This window comes from Haemaphysalis longicornis, unplaced genomic scaffold (assembly GCF_048455015.1).
Source record: "Haemaphysalis longicornis isolate Haplotype H1 unplaced genomic scaffold, Haemaphysalis longicornis Haplotype H1 scaffold_2, whole genome shotgun sequence".
Classification (NCBI taxonomy): Eukaryota; Metazoa; Arthropoda; class Arachnida; order Ixodida; family Ixodidae; genus Haemaphysalis; species Haemaphysalis longicornis.
In genome coordinates, this window is record NW_027526295.1 from 219794385 (window position 1) to 219811558 (window position 17174).

Sequence of the window (17174 nt, forward strand, 5' to 3'; positions counted from 1 at the left end):
TTTTCTTCCGTGACTTGTTGTAAAGGTGTTGGTGGTAATAAAAGCGCTACTATTCCTTCCTGCGGAGGTCTCCTGCCGAACCCGTTGGCGTGGAGAGAAAAAATACCCGAATATGAATATTCCGTAATTTATTCTGCTACGCCTATTAGGTGTTCTGCTTAACCCTTCCCCATCCCACCCCTGCCCAAAGGAATTTCTTGTGATAGCCTTCTCGTGAAGAGTTTCTTTTTTGGGGGCGGGTTTACATGTATGCAACTAACGCACTGCGCTACAACTGGAAGCCCAAAAGTTTCTCGGCGAAGCGGGCTTCGCCGAGAATTAACGTCCGCACTTTCGCTATACCCCAAAAAACGTGAATTTCATACTGTTACATTGGATCATCACATTCGGATCAAAGACCTATATGTAACTCCCATGTGGTCCAGTTAGTAGTTCTGCAGTCGCATGCAAATGCACTCACATGGATGGAATGCCCCGCACGGGAACATCGCGCAACGTCTGATATATTTGCAGACAAAGCCTCTTCTTTTGTGAATTGAACAATATAAATTACGTTTTCTGTTGAAGCGAAACATGCTGATCTTAAGGAAGGTTTTGCCCCGCAGGCAGGCTGTACAAGCGTTTCTCTTCTGGGCATCACTCCTATGCGGCCTTTATATGTCTTCCTATGCGCGAGTTTAACCGAATAAATCCTTCTCCATTCCCATGCACTATGTGGCAGGATTACTTTACAATCACTTACTTCGTTTTAAGCCCAAAAGGGACGTCCAATATGTTTAATGCGCGCTGCAAAAAGAAGAGCGCCCCCGAGCCAGCAGCGTACCGGCTTGCGAGGACCGACCCAGTGTTGCGCATATCTGCCGAAGATGGCGCTGGGTGTCGCGGGCTCCGTGTCGCCCTCTGGGCGCTGTCCGGAGCCTATAAGGAAGGGAAGGAGTAAGAATTGTCTTCAGGAGGTGGAGTCCACAGTTCAGGAACCCATTGGCCTTGCCAGCCGCTCCAGCCCACTCCACCAGACGAAGCTGGTCGGACAGGTAACTACCGAGCTGTTACTGCTCACTGAGTCAAACTATATCCAGCCGGCGCGTTTTAACACAAATTTTAAAAACTATCCGGCGCAAGTGAGCCTGTTCGTGACAAAAGTAACTCCACGCTCATGCGATAAACACAACCATGAGTACACGGCAAGAGTTTTGGAAGATAAAATTTTAATGTGGAGCAATTCTCTTTCCTTAGAATGTAGCACTAGAGTAGAGTGTACTGTAGCACTGCCATACGTGCGAGCAGACAATTTTTTTTTTTTTATTTAACGCGGCTTTTCGCCGCAAGGGGCGCCTCTTTGTTTGCGTTCGTATCGTGTTGCATTGCGGCGGGCGAGGTCCGCGCCTGGGGGGGCCGGTGCCCAAATTTAGAACAGCAAGCCTGGCTGCGCTGCAGGCTCCGGCGGAAGCGTGATGAATAAAAGCAAAGTTTAGCGTCCTTCGTGAAGCTGTCAGATTCCACACGAGCCGGGCCCGTTTGTTTCGTTTTTGTTTTTAAATTTCGCGCCTGGACTACGCGTCGGCCTCAATTCCGTGCACTGCGCGCTGGGCTCGGGTTTGTGGACCAGGGTGAATAAGCGAGTCCACGTACAGAGATCCATTTGGCTTTAGCAGGATCGCCGGGACGCTCAGTCATAAACCAGGTACGTTCCTTTTAATTGAATACAACATGACTGCTCGTGTAATAACCATCTGCACCTCGTGTCATTAAGCAAAGTATTCACGCGAATTCAGTCACTACATTTAACTTCGTTTCATGGCATCGTAAAAAAATGTCAACGAAACCACGTAATACAACTGGACCCAAAAGGTTCAAATTTAGTTAATTGGCTAAGAAACGTTTGTGCGAATGGCTTGGAGTGCGGATGTATCTTCGGTGATTGCGTATATGGCACGGCACAAAAACGAATTATGCATTAACTTTTAAAAGCAATTACATGAATTTCCACGAAGAAACTCCTTAACACACTGACATCTTTGCTTACTTTTTTAATTATCTTGGCTGCCAGTCTCGGGAATGGAAAATAATTTTGTGCAACAGAAACTTAAGCGCAAGCCAATCCATACTGTGTTTACTACTTGAGGTTCTCTCAAAAAGCAGGAGAATTCAGCAATGCATCGACCTGCACTGCTAAAAAAATGTGTAGCTTAACATTAAGGACTTGGAGTTTCCAGCTTGATCATGTTCTTTTGCTGAACCCGCTATATTGGACCACTCAAAACGGCTATACGCCGTAGGGCCTGTAACACATTTAAAAAAAAAAGGCTTTACTGCAATGTTTAGTGCACAGTATCTATCGTGCTGAACTCATGCCATCCCGTAAAAAAATTCTGCCTTAAGTGCTGGCTTTTTAAATTTAGCTCTCGCGCATATGACACGTGCTGTAAATACTGAAATTTATTTTTCAATATCATGCTCTACGACATGCATGCAGCAGTTCCTTGGTTTGTGCTTGAGAAAACAGACCGGAACTCCGATGAAAACCCGTCTCACATTTTGGCGGTCGCCAAACTTGATACAAAATTGCCTCCCGAAAAGACACTCTAGGGATAATTAGCAATTAGCAAGGTGCTGGACGCGGTTCTGGGCAATTTTATAGCGCCTTTGGAGTTGCACAGACAAAAATGCATGGGAATTAACGGACAGAAACGTAGTGCTATACAGCAAGTTTTGTTCTGTTAGAACCTATAACACTGCGGCGTCAAAAACAACGGGATGATGCACAGCAGTTTGGGTTATGAACATACAAATGTTTACCCGTTTATTCGAAAGACATCTTTGCCCACTTAAAGTTAGATGACAAGCCCTCATATGGGGTTCTCCGTGAGTTATTTTATTCGCACTCTGAGGCAGAAACCGTTGCTCTGCAGGACCTATAGTCAAACCCGGCTATAACGAACCCGGATAGAGCGAATTACGCTATATATCGAACAAAAAAAAATTCAGTTACGGAAATACATGGGAAACATATTCCTTATAACGAAGTTCACATCCGATATATCGAACTCCGCGCGCCTCGATTGGCCGCCGAAATGCATGGTCTCGGAGCGGCGATTGAGATGTGGATTGGCCGCGACTACGGAGCAAGAGCTGCGACTGGGACATTGCGCCTTGCACGCAGCGACGTGACGGCCGGCACTTTCCGTAACTATTTCCGACGCGTGGGACTTACGACGGAACCCGCCCAGTCAGCGAGTCCGGACCAAGACAGCAGCATCGGTGAACTGTGGGAAGAGCTCGCCAACCTTGCCGATGATGTCGCGAGTGAAAGCCGTACGATGCTTATAGTGAAGCACTTTCGGCAGTCGATGTGCTCCGCCAATGCTTCCTCGATTTTGGAGAACGCAGACTCGTACTGCTTTAAACTATGTTTCGTGTAGAGAATGCTATGCTAGTTGTAGCCGCAAAAACGAAAGTGAAAACAAAAATCACCGCTTTTTTTTTTGCAAAGTAGGCAGTTAAGGCGGAAAGAAGCTTTATTAATTGCAATAAATGGATTATTTTGGGTATGGTTAATGGCTACTTTACTGTGTTCATTTCTGCATGCGGGGATGGTGGAGTTTTGGGGCTAACGCGCAATGCGAACTCGTAACAATAAGCTCGTTATGGGTGGGTTCGGCTATATCGAACTACTGGATATATCGAACAAATCGCGGTGCATATTGCAGTTCGCTATAAACGGGTTTGACTGTACAATGCGGCGAAAAGAAAAGCGTGGTGAAACCTGGAAATGCCCATCATGTCAGGCGATGCCCAAGCAAACCGAAAATAAGATGTTGCCAGTGTCTGGCCGCGCGGGGTTATCTTATCTTTCGCTGTTATCCTATCTTATGCTTTCGGGTTATCTTCCGCCGAAAGCGGAACGTTCCTTCCGGCGTTAGGCGTCTCACCTAGACTATTCTTCTCTTATCGACAGTGCTCTTGATATGTTTCCTAAACCTCGCACTGCTGTGACGCGTGCCACGGCCGGACTGGAGCAGCGGCGAGCGCGCACTTTCATACGGCCTGCGCACCCAAGAAGGAACCAATACAGCAGATTCTTTACAGTGGGGGCGCTTCGAACCAACCCTCTGCCCTTCCAACCCGCTTTTCTGTTAGTCGACGCATCGCCTCTGGCCGAGCAGCTGTGTGTTTTTGACAGTGCGCTTCGCTGCCGGCGGGCCGCTCAGCCCGACCGGAGCGTGAATAGCAGACTCACGTTTAGCTCAGCGATAACCCTATCTCCCTCGACGGGATATCATTCGCGTCACTGGTCGTGCCCTGTGCGTGTGCAAACCAAGACATCATCCGAAAGGAAAAATAAAAAATAAGAAATGATATTTCAGTCACGGAAAGTGCCGTGTTTATTTGCCTGTCTCACCATTTTCATATAATACAGTCGCTGATAAGATATGAAGGCCTCGCATATTTTTCTTCATGCGCCCCGCGTTGAAATGTTTCTTTCAAATGTTTGATTCGGCGCTTCCGAATGATAATGTTAGGCTGTTTGACCCTAATAGACCGAAAATTCAGAAGGGGGTAAGGAATCAACTATTTTAAGAACGCCCATGTAAATTAACACTGGCAGGTATCACCTGTAGCCACGGCAGGGCTAGGGCAGCGGCAAATCCGCGCGCACCGCTCCTGCCGCTCCTCTACCCCGCCCGTGCTGTGGGTCAACTGGCGAGGGTTAGGGTGCCTGAATGTTCCTCCTCGCCCGCCCCTCCGTGAGGGGCGGCGAGGAGGAACATTCAGGCACCCTAGCGAGGGTTGGTCCGAAGCGCCACGAACTAGCGGCGGTGAAAGGTGGGAACTATACCCGAAGCGCAGGCCGTATGAAACTGCGCGCCCGCCGCTCCTCCAGCCCGGCCGTGCGCGTGCAGAGCTAATTCGATTCGCGGACGCCCGACTGTGCATATTAGAGTTTTAGCAGCGTCCGCAAACGCTACGGCGGCGGGTACCGGGATTCGACTGGGCACTTGCAGATTCGTTCTGTAAGGGTGGATAAGTTCCGCGAGCCGCCCTGCCCGCGCATTAGTTCCACTGAGGGGCAACCTGCGCGCCTTCCACGCGCGCCCATGCGCAGTCGGGTCCCGGTAACCCGCCGCCGTAGCGTGAGCCTCCGCTAGCCGCCTTGTTAAAACTCTATTACTTCTGACTGCCTCTTCCACCTTCGTGCGCTTCCTGTAATTTATTGCAGAGCATGAGTTCGCTCCAATAAACTTTAGTAACCACCACAACCTTTCTCCGCAGTCTACCAGGTAACGCAGCACAACCTGTTGTCTGCGTTTCCCCAAAGTCGGAGAAAAACTTAGTCCTTTTCGCACACGAAGCAGTTCTATGTCGTTAGCGGGCTTCTTCCGGTCGTTTTCTATATTTGAAGTTGAACTTGGAGAAGCGCAAGTTTGGCGCAACTTTCCGCGCGGCGAAAATATATTTTGCACTTGTACCCGTTCGTGCCTCTTTCGCGGGGAGCCGGAAGCGTGAATCAGCACAAACGCGCCAACAAGGAAAGCGCGGACCGATTGCGACAAGTGCAGTCGGCGCGCCTCGTCTTTGTAAGTAGGGCTTCGCCCTTTGTCCTGCGCGTGCCATTGTCCGCGTCGTCAAAGATTCGAGCTATTCTCTCAAGTTCTAGCTTCGCCAACTTCTGCCTTCAAAGGTCACGTACTCACGAGAGCAATCAGCCAAGGTCCTTTTTTTGTCGTTGTTCTCTTGGTCATTTTTTTGTTTGCTCTTTAATGTAGCTTGGACGTACATCGTAATGACGAACGCCATACGCTTCCAGAGGCGAATGTAGGACAAGAGCGGCTTTTGTCATCCGCGACAAAAGTTTTCCTTAAAAGTGTTTTATTTGTTATTTTTTTTTACAGTTGCCGGGCATGATCGTTGACTTTCTCCGAATACACACTCACCGCAGCAGTGGTGCATCTTGAAGATTGAAAAAGTGAAACTTTTCACATCACGCAATGATGAACCGATATAGAAGAGCTTAATTTTTAGATGCAAATTTCTTTAGGAGGTTTTAACCCCCATACACATTTCCACATGCTCCATCAGTCCTTTTGCAATAAACTCGTGACATATCTTCGGTTTCTATAGCGCATGTATGGCATTTACAGCGTGAAATCTACTGAAGCACCGAGGAATGCGACGATATCTTAATTAGATGTGCTTACGCGAGCGAGAAAACGAGAAAGAAAAAACAGTATAACGTCAAGTGTATACGCTTGAAAGGAACCCTGCAACACTTTCGATATGTGCTTTCACTTCGTTCACTCTTTCCTTCGCGTCTGGAACCACGTGATGGCTATAGTTATCGCCAGCGCGGAGCGGCACTGCGTGATTTGCTCGCCGCACCAGCCTTCCATTCCTGCTTTGTTCTTGTGTTTTTTTTTAATGTTGATGTCGAAAAGTGTTCATTGCTGCAAGTGAAGGAAAACCGGCCAACAGCCACCACATGGCCTTAGTGACGTAATTCGAGCCGTCGAGGAACTTCAAGATCGGAAAAGACAGAAAAATCTTTTTGAGCGAGTTTACAAGTTATCTGATGCGCACATAGCAGTAATTTTTGGCTGAGGTACTTTGAGACCCTCTAATCAAAGTACTGGGTGTGTTGGGTGACTAAGTTTTGCAAGCATTTAAGATTAAAAAAAAGGGTGAGAAAAAGTGTTACAGGGCCCCTTTAAAGTCGACCGGTTAGAGATATATGCTGTGACTCATAACCAGACAGGAAAACGTGTAGAGGTGTTTGGGACCATGACATGAATGGTCCGCGAAGCGGTTCAGTGTTTGATTCAGAAATTAACTAATAAAAACAAGAGAACTTCTCGCCCGCTTCAGTCTCTTCCGCAGGGTGCGCTAGTTCCCTACGCACCGCTTCACTTCACGATTGTCCCTAGAATATAACTTCACCGCGCTGGCTAGAGCTGACACCATAGGTGATGACGGCAACAAAAGGGGTGCGAAAACCGCGAGGCGCTCAACCTCTGGCCCAATTAACATAATTTATTGCTAATTGATTGATTGATTGTTATGGGGTACCCTTTGTATCGGGATGATGGCGGGTGCCAAATCAGGTAAAGTGTGCACGTCGCTCTGCTCTTTTAAGTTTAGCGCTACTATGAGCGGCAAGCTCAAAATAAAGTTTATCTATTACAGGTGGTAAGTGTACAGGCGAATGGGCAATTGCGCGGAGCTGTAAATCCGGCTCAGCCGCAAAGCACGCTATAGCGACCGATGGTGCCACTTTCCCCTATGGCGTCACGTCTGCGGTTAAAGATTTGCGTATGGCCCCGAGCCCGTAAACGACACTGAACCAGTGACGCCGTGAAACTTCCTTGGGGGGGGGGGGGGGGGGGGGGGGGGGGGGGGCTTAACTCGGAGAGTTCTTGGCATGCGATACAACACGGGGTTATGTTTAACACTAAAAACAGGCAAAAGAAAACTTTATTGAGACAACGCCGTTACGGCGACTTCCCGTGCGTCGCCTGGGATTGTTTCCCTTCAATTTCATTCTGTCCTCGATGCGCTCGCAAAATATTTCGCCAAGGAATCTACATGGAGGAATAGGCTGTAAAAATCGACAGCACCTTTTCCGCTTCCACACTTTTTTGTTTCTATCCCGCCCAATTTTCGCCGTAATGCCGGCCTTCCGAACCTTTCTTGCTCGCCCCAGCTGTGCACCAAGAGAACACGTTCTCCATTTCTACTCCGTCCTCTCTGGTCCGGCGTTGCGGGAGATTAGACTTGCAAATAGCGGCGGCAGCATAAGGGTCCACGAGCAATCCCTGCGGATGGCGGCCAGACAAGAAGCTACCGCGTGGCGGCGCCGCGCTTTGGGTGCAAACGAGATTTGGCGAGGTTCGTTTAGGCGCGGCCACGAGAGACGCGTTTCGAATGACGGTTCGGCCGTCTTCTCGTCACGTCCTGGCTCGTGCGAACTCAAGAGGAATGCGGAGTGCCGCACGCCCGAACGTCCGGAGGGAGCTTGGGTTTGTCACGGAACGTTGAACAGTAACAACTACCGGTTCGGTTCGGGCTCGGGTTCAAACGTCTTCATTCCGTTTTGGTTTAACTTAGGTTGTACTACATCAGGTTAGCGAACTGGTTCAGGAAGTGTCAGTTATGGTGAAAAAATTGTGTTTAATGTCCAAAGCAGAGAGTGTGAGGAGGCACTACACGCACGTGAATGAGGATGGCCATGAGCTTTGATTCCTTTGGCATTGAGCTACAGTTCACGCACACCACGACGAAATTCTACATCATACACATACATCCCCCTAAGAATCAAAACCCAAGCTTGCTATCTCTCCCTCTCTCTCACACGCTCGCTCGCACGCACGCACGCACGCACGCCGAAGTATTGATCTAATTCTGTATCTTGTTGTCGGCGTATTTCCTTTTTGTAGTCTTGCTTTTATCGGTATTGACAGTACTCTGTATTTTAACAGCGGAGCTGTTTAGGGGCTCGTGTCCGTTCATAATACCCGTCACGCCAGGCGAAGGAACCCACTGGGCTGGCAGATGGCGCCACCGCCTCGAGAGAGAGAGGAGCGAAGGTACCAACTGGGCTGACAGATGGCGCCACCGCCTCTACGGCCGTCCAGTGCACGATCTCGGCTCGCGCACCAAGGTGTGGTAGAAGAGGAGGGGTGAGGAAAGGGGTGAATTTGACGTGGGACGGGCAGAAATGCGCACAGAAGGTCAACACCCATCGGGGACTGAAACAGGGATGTCCTTTGAGACCAATACTGTTTATGCTGTACCTGGCAGGGTTAGAAAGAAAACTAGAAGAAAGTCAATTAGGGTTCAACCTAACGCATATGTTGCAAGGCGAAGTGGTACAACAGCATATCCCGGGAATGTTATATGCAGACGACATTGTTCTTTTAGCTGATAACCAGACCGATAGGCAACGGCTCACAAACATTAGCGGCCAGGAAGCCACCGACATCGGGTTAAATTTTAGCGCAGAAATATATGGGAATAATGGTTTTCAATGACACTAGCACTGACTCAGTGTCAATCCAGCATGTCGAATTACCCAGAGTCAAGGAATATAAATATTTGGGAGTGTGGATAAACGAAGGGGATGACTATTAAGAACCAACGAGGAGCAACTTAAGGGTAAGGGAAAGCGAAACGCAGCTATAATGAAGCATAGAGCTCTGTGGGGCGTTACGAATCGGCCAGCGCCGCCGTACTTTCCCGCATCACTCCTCGGCTGTGCGGTGAAGCCACTGCTTGCGCCTTTCAGCCGTCAGGCGCCACCATGTCGGGGACAAGTTTCGACAAGCCGAGTCAGACACTTCGCTTTCGGCGCATTTCAAAACTTCGGCGCCGGCCGGCAAGGCTCGTCTCAACGCTCTTCAAGGACACAGAGGCCCCGCGAACTCAGCGGAGTCCTCCTCTCTCCCCTCTTTCGGACTCAACGTGCGCCGAGGCTACGAACTCTGGAAAGAGCGTTGTGTGTGTCGGTGACGTTCGTGGCGTGTTCCAGCTTGTTGGCGTTTTGACCGTTATCGCTTCTGGGTATAAATAGACCCCCGCAAGCGCTGTAATTCATTCCTGTTAGAGCAGCGAATCCATGCTGTCACTCTGCTCGAGTCCTGTATTGTAACCTCGCCCGTCGGGGCATTGTTCTTTGGCTTCGGCTCACCTCTCGCTATGAAGTAAACAGTTACGTTGGCCTACGGCTTCAGGACTTCTTCACGGCTGCAACAGCGGCTGACCGCCCGCATCATACACGCTACCACTCGTATGTCGGAGGCCACGGAGCTCGGATCGGGTGCCCCCACTCGGTCGCAACAACTGGTTGGCAGCGGTCGGATGGCAACTTCGTAACACCTGAAGCCAGCGGTGCGACACCCAACACCACGGACGTCAAGGCGGCTTCGGACTTCGCAGAATTCACGGCGGTCAATGGTGAGTGCGGGACTTTTCTTCACTGAGTTTTACCAGGCTTCTGAGGATAGCTGGTAGGGCGTGTGTTTTTGTCGCGTGGGTTATTCGCGCAAAACATTTTTGGAGCAGTGGGAAAGCAGTACTCTAGACAGGCCATGAATTTGAAGGCGTTGATAAAACCGCAGTTGTTGGAGCTTGCAAAAGAGTTGCGCTTGGATGTTACGGACGCGCTGAGAAAGCCAGAGCTGATACAGGCTATACTCGCTGTCGGGGCTGACGATGAGGAGCTGTCGGAATGCATTGAGCTGATCAATGGCAGGGAGACCGCGAAACGTCAGGCCGCCGAGGCAGAGGCTGAGGCTGAGCGCCAGCGTGAGGAGTTCGAGAGGCAGAAACGAGAGCAGGAACGCGAGGAAAGAGAACGACAGCACGAGGAAAAGATGCGATGGTACGACCTCGAGCGCGAGCGCCTTGAACAGGAAAGAAAGGAGCTCGAGGGAGAGAGACTCCAACGGGAGAACAAGAAAATAGAGCATGTGATTCAACTCAAGCGGAAAGAAGTGAAGCCTGAGTTTGAATTGTTGCTCGAAAAAGACCTCGTTGTCGAGGAAAGCACCGTGCCAGCGCTGCCAGTAGCAGACGCTCGGGAGCGCGAGTCGGAGGCGACCGTTGCGGCCCAGCAGCGCGACAAGGTTGCTGAGAGAGATAACGAAGGCGCATTAGCTCAGACTGTCGGCAGAGGCGGAAGAGGGCAGTGCGTGTCCACTGAGTACGATAATGTGTCGGCGTTGGGCGTTTGTTTCGGAGCTCTCGGCAAAGTGTTCAGGTGGTTCAAATTCGCGGGAGGCCTTGGGAGCGGCTACCGGTCTGAACATGAACATTTCGCGAGATAGCGAGGTTTCGCTGGAGTGCGTAAACCATGAGGCTACCGAAAAGCAACAAGAGTCCGCTGAAACGAAGGTTGTTTCTTCGGACGGCGGCAGTTCAGAAGAGACCGACGTTGTGGCAAAGCCTGCAGCCGAGGCAGCGAACGGTTTGCACGGTTCGGTTGGGAGAAATGACGATCTCGCCACTCAGCCAGCCGATTCCGTCCTGCCACCAGCTCAGGTAACCAACCTCGAGCAACGGCCAGCCGAGCTCGTAGATATTCAGGTGTCGCGGGCGGCTGAGCCGTCTTTTGAGACAGGGCAGCTTGGATCTAGTGTAGCCTTGACAGCCACACAACAGAACGAAAACACCCTTCGGTGTTTGCTTACTGAGGGTGTTGCGGAAAAGGCGAGGGACGCCGAGATAGGGTCTGTTGGAAGCTACGAAGTGTCTAATGAGCACGTCGTGCCCTTGTCGCTCCCAGCTGATGCTCCCGACGATGGGCCAACATCGGCTGAGCTAGTTGAGAATCCGGTGTCGCCTGTGGCTGAGCCGAAGTCGGGAACCGATCAGCCTAGAGGAGAGAACGTAAACGCGTTCCGACGTTTGCTTGCCGAACGCGTTGCTGAAAAGGCGAGCAAGAAGGATAGAGGGAAAACTTGCGCGTACTTGTGGCGCGTGTTTCAGTGCGGGCACGCCGAGGGGCAAAGCCGTGAGCTCGCATCGCGCCAAGGGAACGTCGCCTCCAAAAAGGAGCGCGCGCCTCTCGTTTGAACGCTGGAAAATCTCGCACGCTCCTCCGCGCGCTCGACCTTTGTCGAAAACAACGGCCAGTGTCCTTTCACGTGGTCGCAGCAGTCTCTTTCAGAGAACGGGCGCACCTAAAGTGCGATACAAATTGGGGAAAGCTCAGGCAATGACGAGAGCTCAAATCGCAGCTCTCTGCGCGAGAAGTGGCCTGTAGACACCTGACTTTCTCAATTTCATTGTTTTTCCTGGAGCAGGTTTCGCCCTTTACGATTGCATTTTTTTTGTGTGGGACATTTCCAATCACGCGAAATGTCACCTTTCAAGTTTGTGCACTTGTCTAAAGTACTGCTGGGCTAAAATATAACTAGAGTAGTTAGTTATTAGCGTATTTCATCGCAACTAAAAGCCTGGTAGATCTTCAGTGTGGATTTGTCTTCGCACTTGCCGGCGATGCGGTTGTGTCTTCCTGTGTTGTTCTGTTGCTTGCCTGACCAAGCCAGAGACGTTCTTGGGGAGCCACTACTCGTCCAGTGACCCGCCCGGTGAAGCTCCAGCACGGTGTCGTACAGCCCAGGCCTGGAGTCGAGCGTCTGCCGAGCGCTTCACTTCGACAGCATCCCTCCGGACAACGGTTGAAGACCCTTATCCATCGGGATCTCGGCCCCCCGGCGGAGAAGCTGTTACGAATCGGCCAGCGCCGCCGTACTTTCTCGCATCACTCCTCGGCTGTGCAGTGAAGCCACTGCTTGCGCCTTTCAGCCGTCAGGCGCCACCATGTCGGGGACAAGTTTCGACAAGCCGAGTCAGACGCTTCGCTTTCGGCGCATTTCAAAACTTCGGCGGCTGCCGGCGAGGCTCGTCTCAACGCTCTTCAAGGACACAGAGGCCCCGCGAACTCAGCGGAGTCCTCCTCTCTCCCCTCTCTCGGACTCAACGTGCGCCGAGGCCACGAACTCTGGAAAGAGCATTGTGTGTGTCGGTGACGTCCGTGGCGTGTTCCAGCTTGTTGGCGTTTTGACCGCTACCGCTTCTGGGTACAAATAGACCCCCGCAAGCGCTGTAATTCATTCCTGTTAGAGCAGCGAATCCATGCTGTCACTCTGCTCGAGTCCTGTATTGTAACCTCGCCCGTCGGGGCATTGTTCTTTGGCTTCGGCTCACCTCTCGCTATGAAGTAAACAGTTACGTTAGCCTACGGCTTCTGGACTTCTTCACGGCTGCAACAGCGGCTGACCGCTCGCATCATGCACGCTACCACTCGTATGTCGGAGGCCACGGAGCTCGGATCGGGTGCCCCCGCCCGGTCGCAACAGGGGGCATAACAAATATGAAGTAGTGAGAGGAATATAGAAGGGAGTACTGGTTCCGGGTCTCACATTTGCGAAAGCAGTACTCTGCTTAAAATCAGACGCTCTAGCAGGCCTTGAAGTGAACCAGAGAATGGTAGGCCGTTTGGCCTTAGGAGCGCATGGAAAAACCACTAACGAATCAGTACAGGGAGATATGGGCTGGACATCGTTTGAAGTTCGAGAAGCACAGAGTAAAATACGTGTTGAGATGAGGTTGAGAGCAATGGATCAACGAAGGTGGGCAGCTAAGGTTTTTGGATACCAATACTTGAAAAGCGTGGACACGCAGTGGTTAAGGAAGACTAGAAGGCCAACGATGAAATACGGAAAGAACAGTGGAGAATCCAAAACAACCAAGGTAACCAAAAAAGTGGCAAGGCAGATTGAAACGACTAAATGGAAAAAAAAAAAAACGGAAGCTAAAACGTCGTTAGAGATGTACAGGGCTGAGAAATTGAGCATCAGAAAGGAAAATTTCTACAATAATTCCCAGGGCAGTGCTTTGCTTTTTGAGGCTAGAGCAGGTTGCTTGCGAACTAAGAGCTTTGTGGGGAAGTATTTAAAATGATGGGGTATGCGTGGTCTGGGGAAAAGAAACAGAAACTATGCGGCACATAGTGTTAGAATGCGAGGGTATCCATCCAAATCTACATGAGGGAAATATTCGGCTTCCAGAAGCCCTAGGATTTAAGGGTAGCACAGAGGAAGTTAACTTCAAGGCTGTCGAGGCGACGAAAAGAAGATTAGAATGCTGGTGGACGAAAAGCAGACAGGGGAATATTGCCTAGGACAGTTACCACCTGTATCAGAAAAAATGAGTATTTTGTGCCTATTAAGTTTTTCGTGCCTGCGCTAAGAGCAGCGCTAGTATTAAACGAAGTGTGTAAAACATAGGTATATTTGTGTCTTCCTGGTTTTTTTTTTTTGTAAGATGACGCGTCATTCCCCCGCTACAAAGGGGATACCACTATCAGTCGTCGTCGTCGTCATCATAATCATCATCATAATTATCATCATCATCAACGGGTATGTACGAGATAGCGCGGCCATCAGACTACCTTTCCCGCCATGGATGCAAAACGGTTGGAAGGTGCCAGTGCCCCGGCCGCTCGTTTCCATCGAGCGGCTACGGTCAGTGCGCTCGCCGGTGAACGCCAGCCCGTACGCGCTACGGAAGCAGCGGAAGCGTAAAGGCTATACGTCAACGCGCGCTCGCCCGCGAATGCCAGCAACAGCTCTGCTGTTTCATTAGATTTCACAAGCTTGGAACTGGCTCTATTTTTTTCTCTTGTCTTTTCACCTATTACTAGTGAAACTTCTAATTTCCAAGTAAAGTAAATAAAACCATGACATAAAAATAAAGCCAAAGAAATTTATTCTTCCTCGTTGGCCACAACCGTTAAGTCTCGTTTCGATTTCTGAACATTTGAAAGCCTTGTTCGAATAAATGCAGCGGTAACAGGGAGCCGCAGAGCTGACGCACCGCCTTGCGTCTGTAACGGAGCTCAGGAAACGCGACCTACATCATCACGTGACAACAGAAACAACCAAATAAAACGCCAAGAAAGGCGCACGCTGTACCTGGGAGTCGGGCGTCACACACGACGCGACCAAACGCACGCTGTCGCTTGTCCCTTCAGCGTCCGGTGACGCTGCGTCTCACGTCTTCCATAGGTGGCTCAAACCCACGCGCACATCAATCGCGCCCGTCAGCTGGCTCTCCAGCAAGAAACGTTTTTCCAGTGGTGTGTGTGGACGCTGGGCCCGGCTAATTGCAACCTGGACCTTGCCGTTTTTGCCAACTTTTCACGCGGGCGTGCCAAATACGCCTCATTGGAAGAGTGATTGCGCGCACAAGAAAATGTAAGTCTGCCGCTTCCTCATGAACCATTTTGCTCCCTATTTTCATAAATGTACGCGGATTCGATCAGGATGGCGTGCTTTGCTTGTCACGGGGTTCCTCTTGCTTGTCGTGGATGGAAAAAATATGCTCTGTTAGATTTCTGCCCCGATAGCAAATTCACTTGGCGCCGTAAGTGGACGCGCATGCTATTCGGCACAATTGATTTGATTGCCGGCCTGTAGCGAGCTTTACGCGTTCGCGGCGAGGCCGTATTCGCATTTGTTATTTATATGAGGTTGTTGTTCGTTCATTTATTTATTTATTCCTCGAATGTCCCATCGGGACATTACTGGGCACAAAAAAAAGTTAAATAACTTCTTTGTGGTTGGAAACGTTGCGAATTACGTTACGGAGCATTTGGTTGGTTATTGCATGTAAAAAAGAAAATGCCATTGCCCATAATGCAGGTACAGCGAGACACAGTAGTGGTAGGAGTGAAGCTACGACGCAGCAGTACGCGTGGACGAAGGGAGGGGGAGGAGTGGAGGAGGTCTGGACCCACATTCTCGGATATTGCGTTCGCAGGTTGGTCTTGCTCACGAGTGGGCAGGGGGGCCGTGGCCATTGTCTTGAAGTATGCCGAGTTTTGGACTCCTTAGAATCGCGACTTATTTCCACCGCCCAACAAGACCGATATCCAGAATGACTGCGAGGCACAGTGCACCCTCTTAAATATAATTTAAAGAGTTTTTCGAATGTTCCAAGTCTTCCTCGTGGCCGAATCGAGCCACCGGCCGGTGGTTCCCCGGGGCTTTCTCTTTTAACATTTTTCGCGCATTTTTTTTTTTAGTGGATGTACAAACAATGTCTCCGTTGTTGTAGAACCCACTCGACACCAGCATCTGCAGCGTCGGTATTGGCGGTGAGCGCGAACACAGGCGGCGCTGCGAAGCGCGCCTCCGTGACGTCAGCTTAGGGATTCTCGCATTTGTCGTCTGCTTCACTCAGGATCGCTCTCCCTGCAGTTTCTTTGCGCTCAATCAACGTCTGATGCGTGTCCGCACCAGAATTAGCGTGTGGGTAACTGTTTATCATAATAATAGGCTTAAAATCGCATACACTAGCTCATGGTGTCAATTAAAGTATAGTTTTTGGATACCGCTACGGGAGAAACATTGCCGGCGCCACCCCATTCCTTGCGAAGCCGGTCCTGTGCGGAGCGCGAAGAGTCGGAGCTAGGCGTGAGCTTCTCATGTAAGCATTCGAACAAAAGGAACAGTCATCTGCTAATAACCGACAACAGCGAAAATGGAAGACCAAAACAAATTCTAGGCCTTCAGGGCTGTCGGCTTTGTCAGAAGGCATCACGATTCCCGGTAATCATATGTAAGGTAAAGCAGTTTTTGCAACCTTGCCGAACACTCGAACGCGTTTTGTCACATCACTTTACGTTGTCAAGGCATGAAAGTTTACCGACATGCACTATAGACTGCAAAAACTGTAGGTTGAGTTCCAAATAACCAAGTGTGTATATACGCGCGTGCTGATTCTATACCAGGCATTTTATTGATTTTATACCAGGCATTTTACCAGGTTTATTGAGCAAAACGAGTCACGTCTTCGTTAAATTTATAGTAACACATATATGTTTGTTAAAACCTGGAGGGATATTTCGGAACATTTTGCACAGCCATATCTTCCCGATATTCGGATATGCGTTATAGGAAAACTGCACTCAAGAGGAGGAGGAGGAGTAATGGAGGAAGGGAAAACTGTGTTTAACAATTACATCGATCTGGTTAGTGGGCCGGGTCCTCAGTCCTGGACAAGACAGTAAAAGTAATTTTCTTCAAATCATAGAACTCCATCCCGAGTAGAATAGGATTTGTTCTTCGCGCCTGGAAGGGTTGAAAAGCAATAAAGAGCTACTTGGAATTCTTCTTCGGTTTCGAGTCTTGTAATATATGCAGGTATACTATTTATTACGTTAGTTAGCGAGTATATCATGCCTTCAACACCGTAATCATGTCATCATTGTTCGAGTTGAGAGTCAGTTCGTTATGATAACGATATAATTACGATAGAAATTCGGAGCACAAAAGCCGCCTTCGAGTACTGTGGACCACGTTGTTTAGGGCGCGATCGCGGTGGCGTAGCACAAACCTTCTCATTGCATTTGCATGTGAATAAACAAAGCGCGCTGCGGATATGCACCTTTTTGCACGCAGCCGTAATGAAAGCCAATTTGTGAAGAAGGGAATGTATGCCATACAAAATGAAGGAAATATCCACACGACCTTCGTGAGGCTCCCAAACATCCCGAAATCTCCTAATAAGAAGTTGGTGACGGCGCAGAAAAATAATGCGTTGGGCAAAAAAAAAAGAAGCAAGAAACGTTAATCCGATACAAGACAACAACGAAAGAAACAAAAGAAAGC

General features: G+C 49.8%; 1 protein-coding gene across 1 annotated transcript in view; it reads left to right on the forward strand.

Annotated features, from left to right (window-relative positions):
- Positions 1 to 1663: 1663 nt before the first annotated feature.
- The window catches only part of Tn (tripartite motif containing protein thin), a 159041-nt gene continuing 143530 nt past the window's right edge, over positions 1664 to 17174 (forward strand). The window contains exon 1 of the mRNA XM_077699416.1: positions 1664 to 1684. The gene's annotated coding sequence lies outside the window, so the exon portion shown is untranslated. The remainder of the gene's footprint in view (positions 1685 to 17174) is intronic.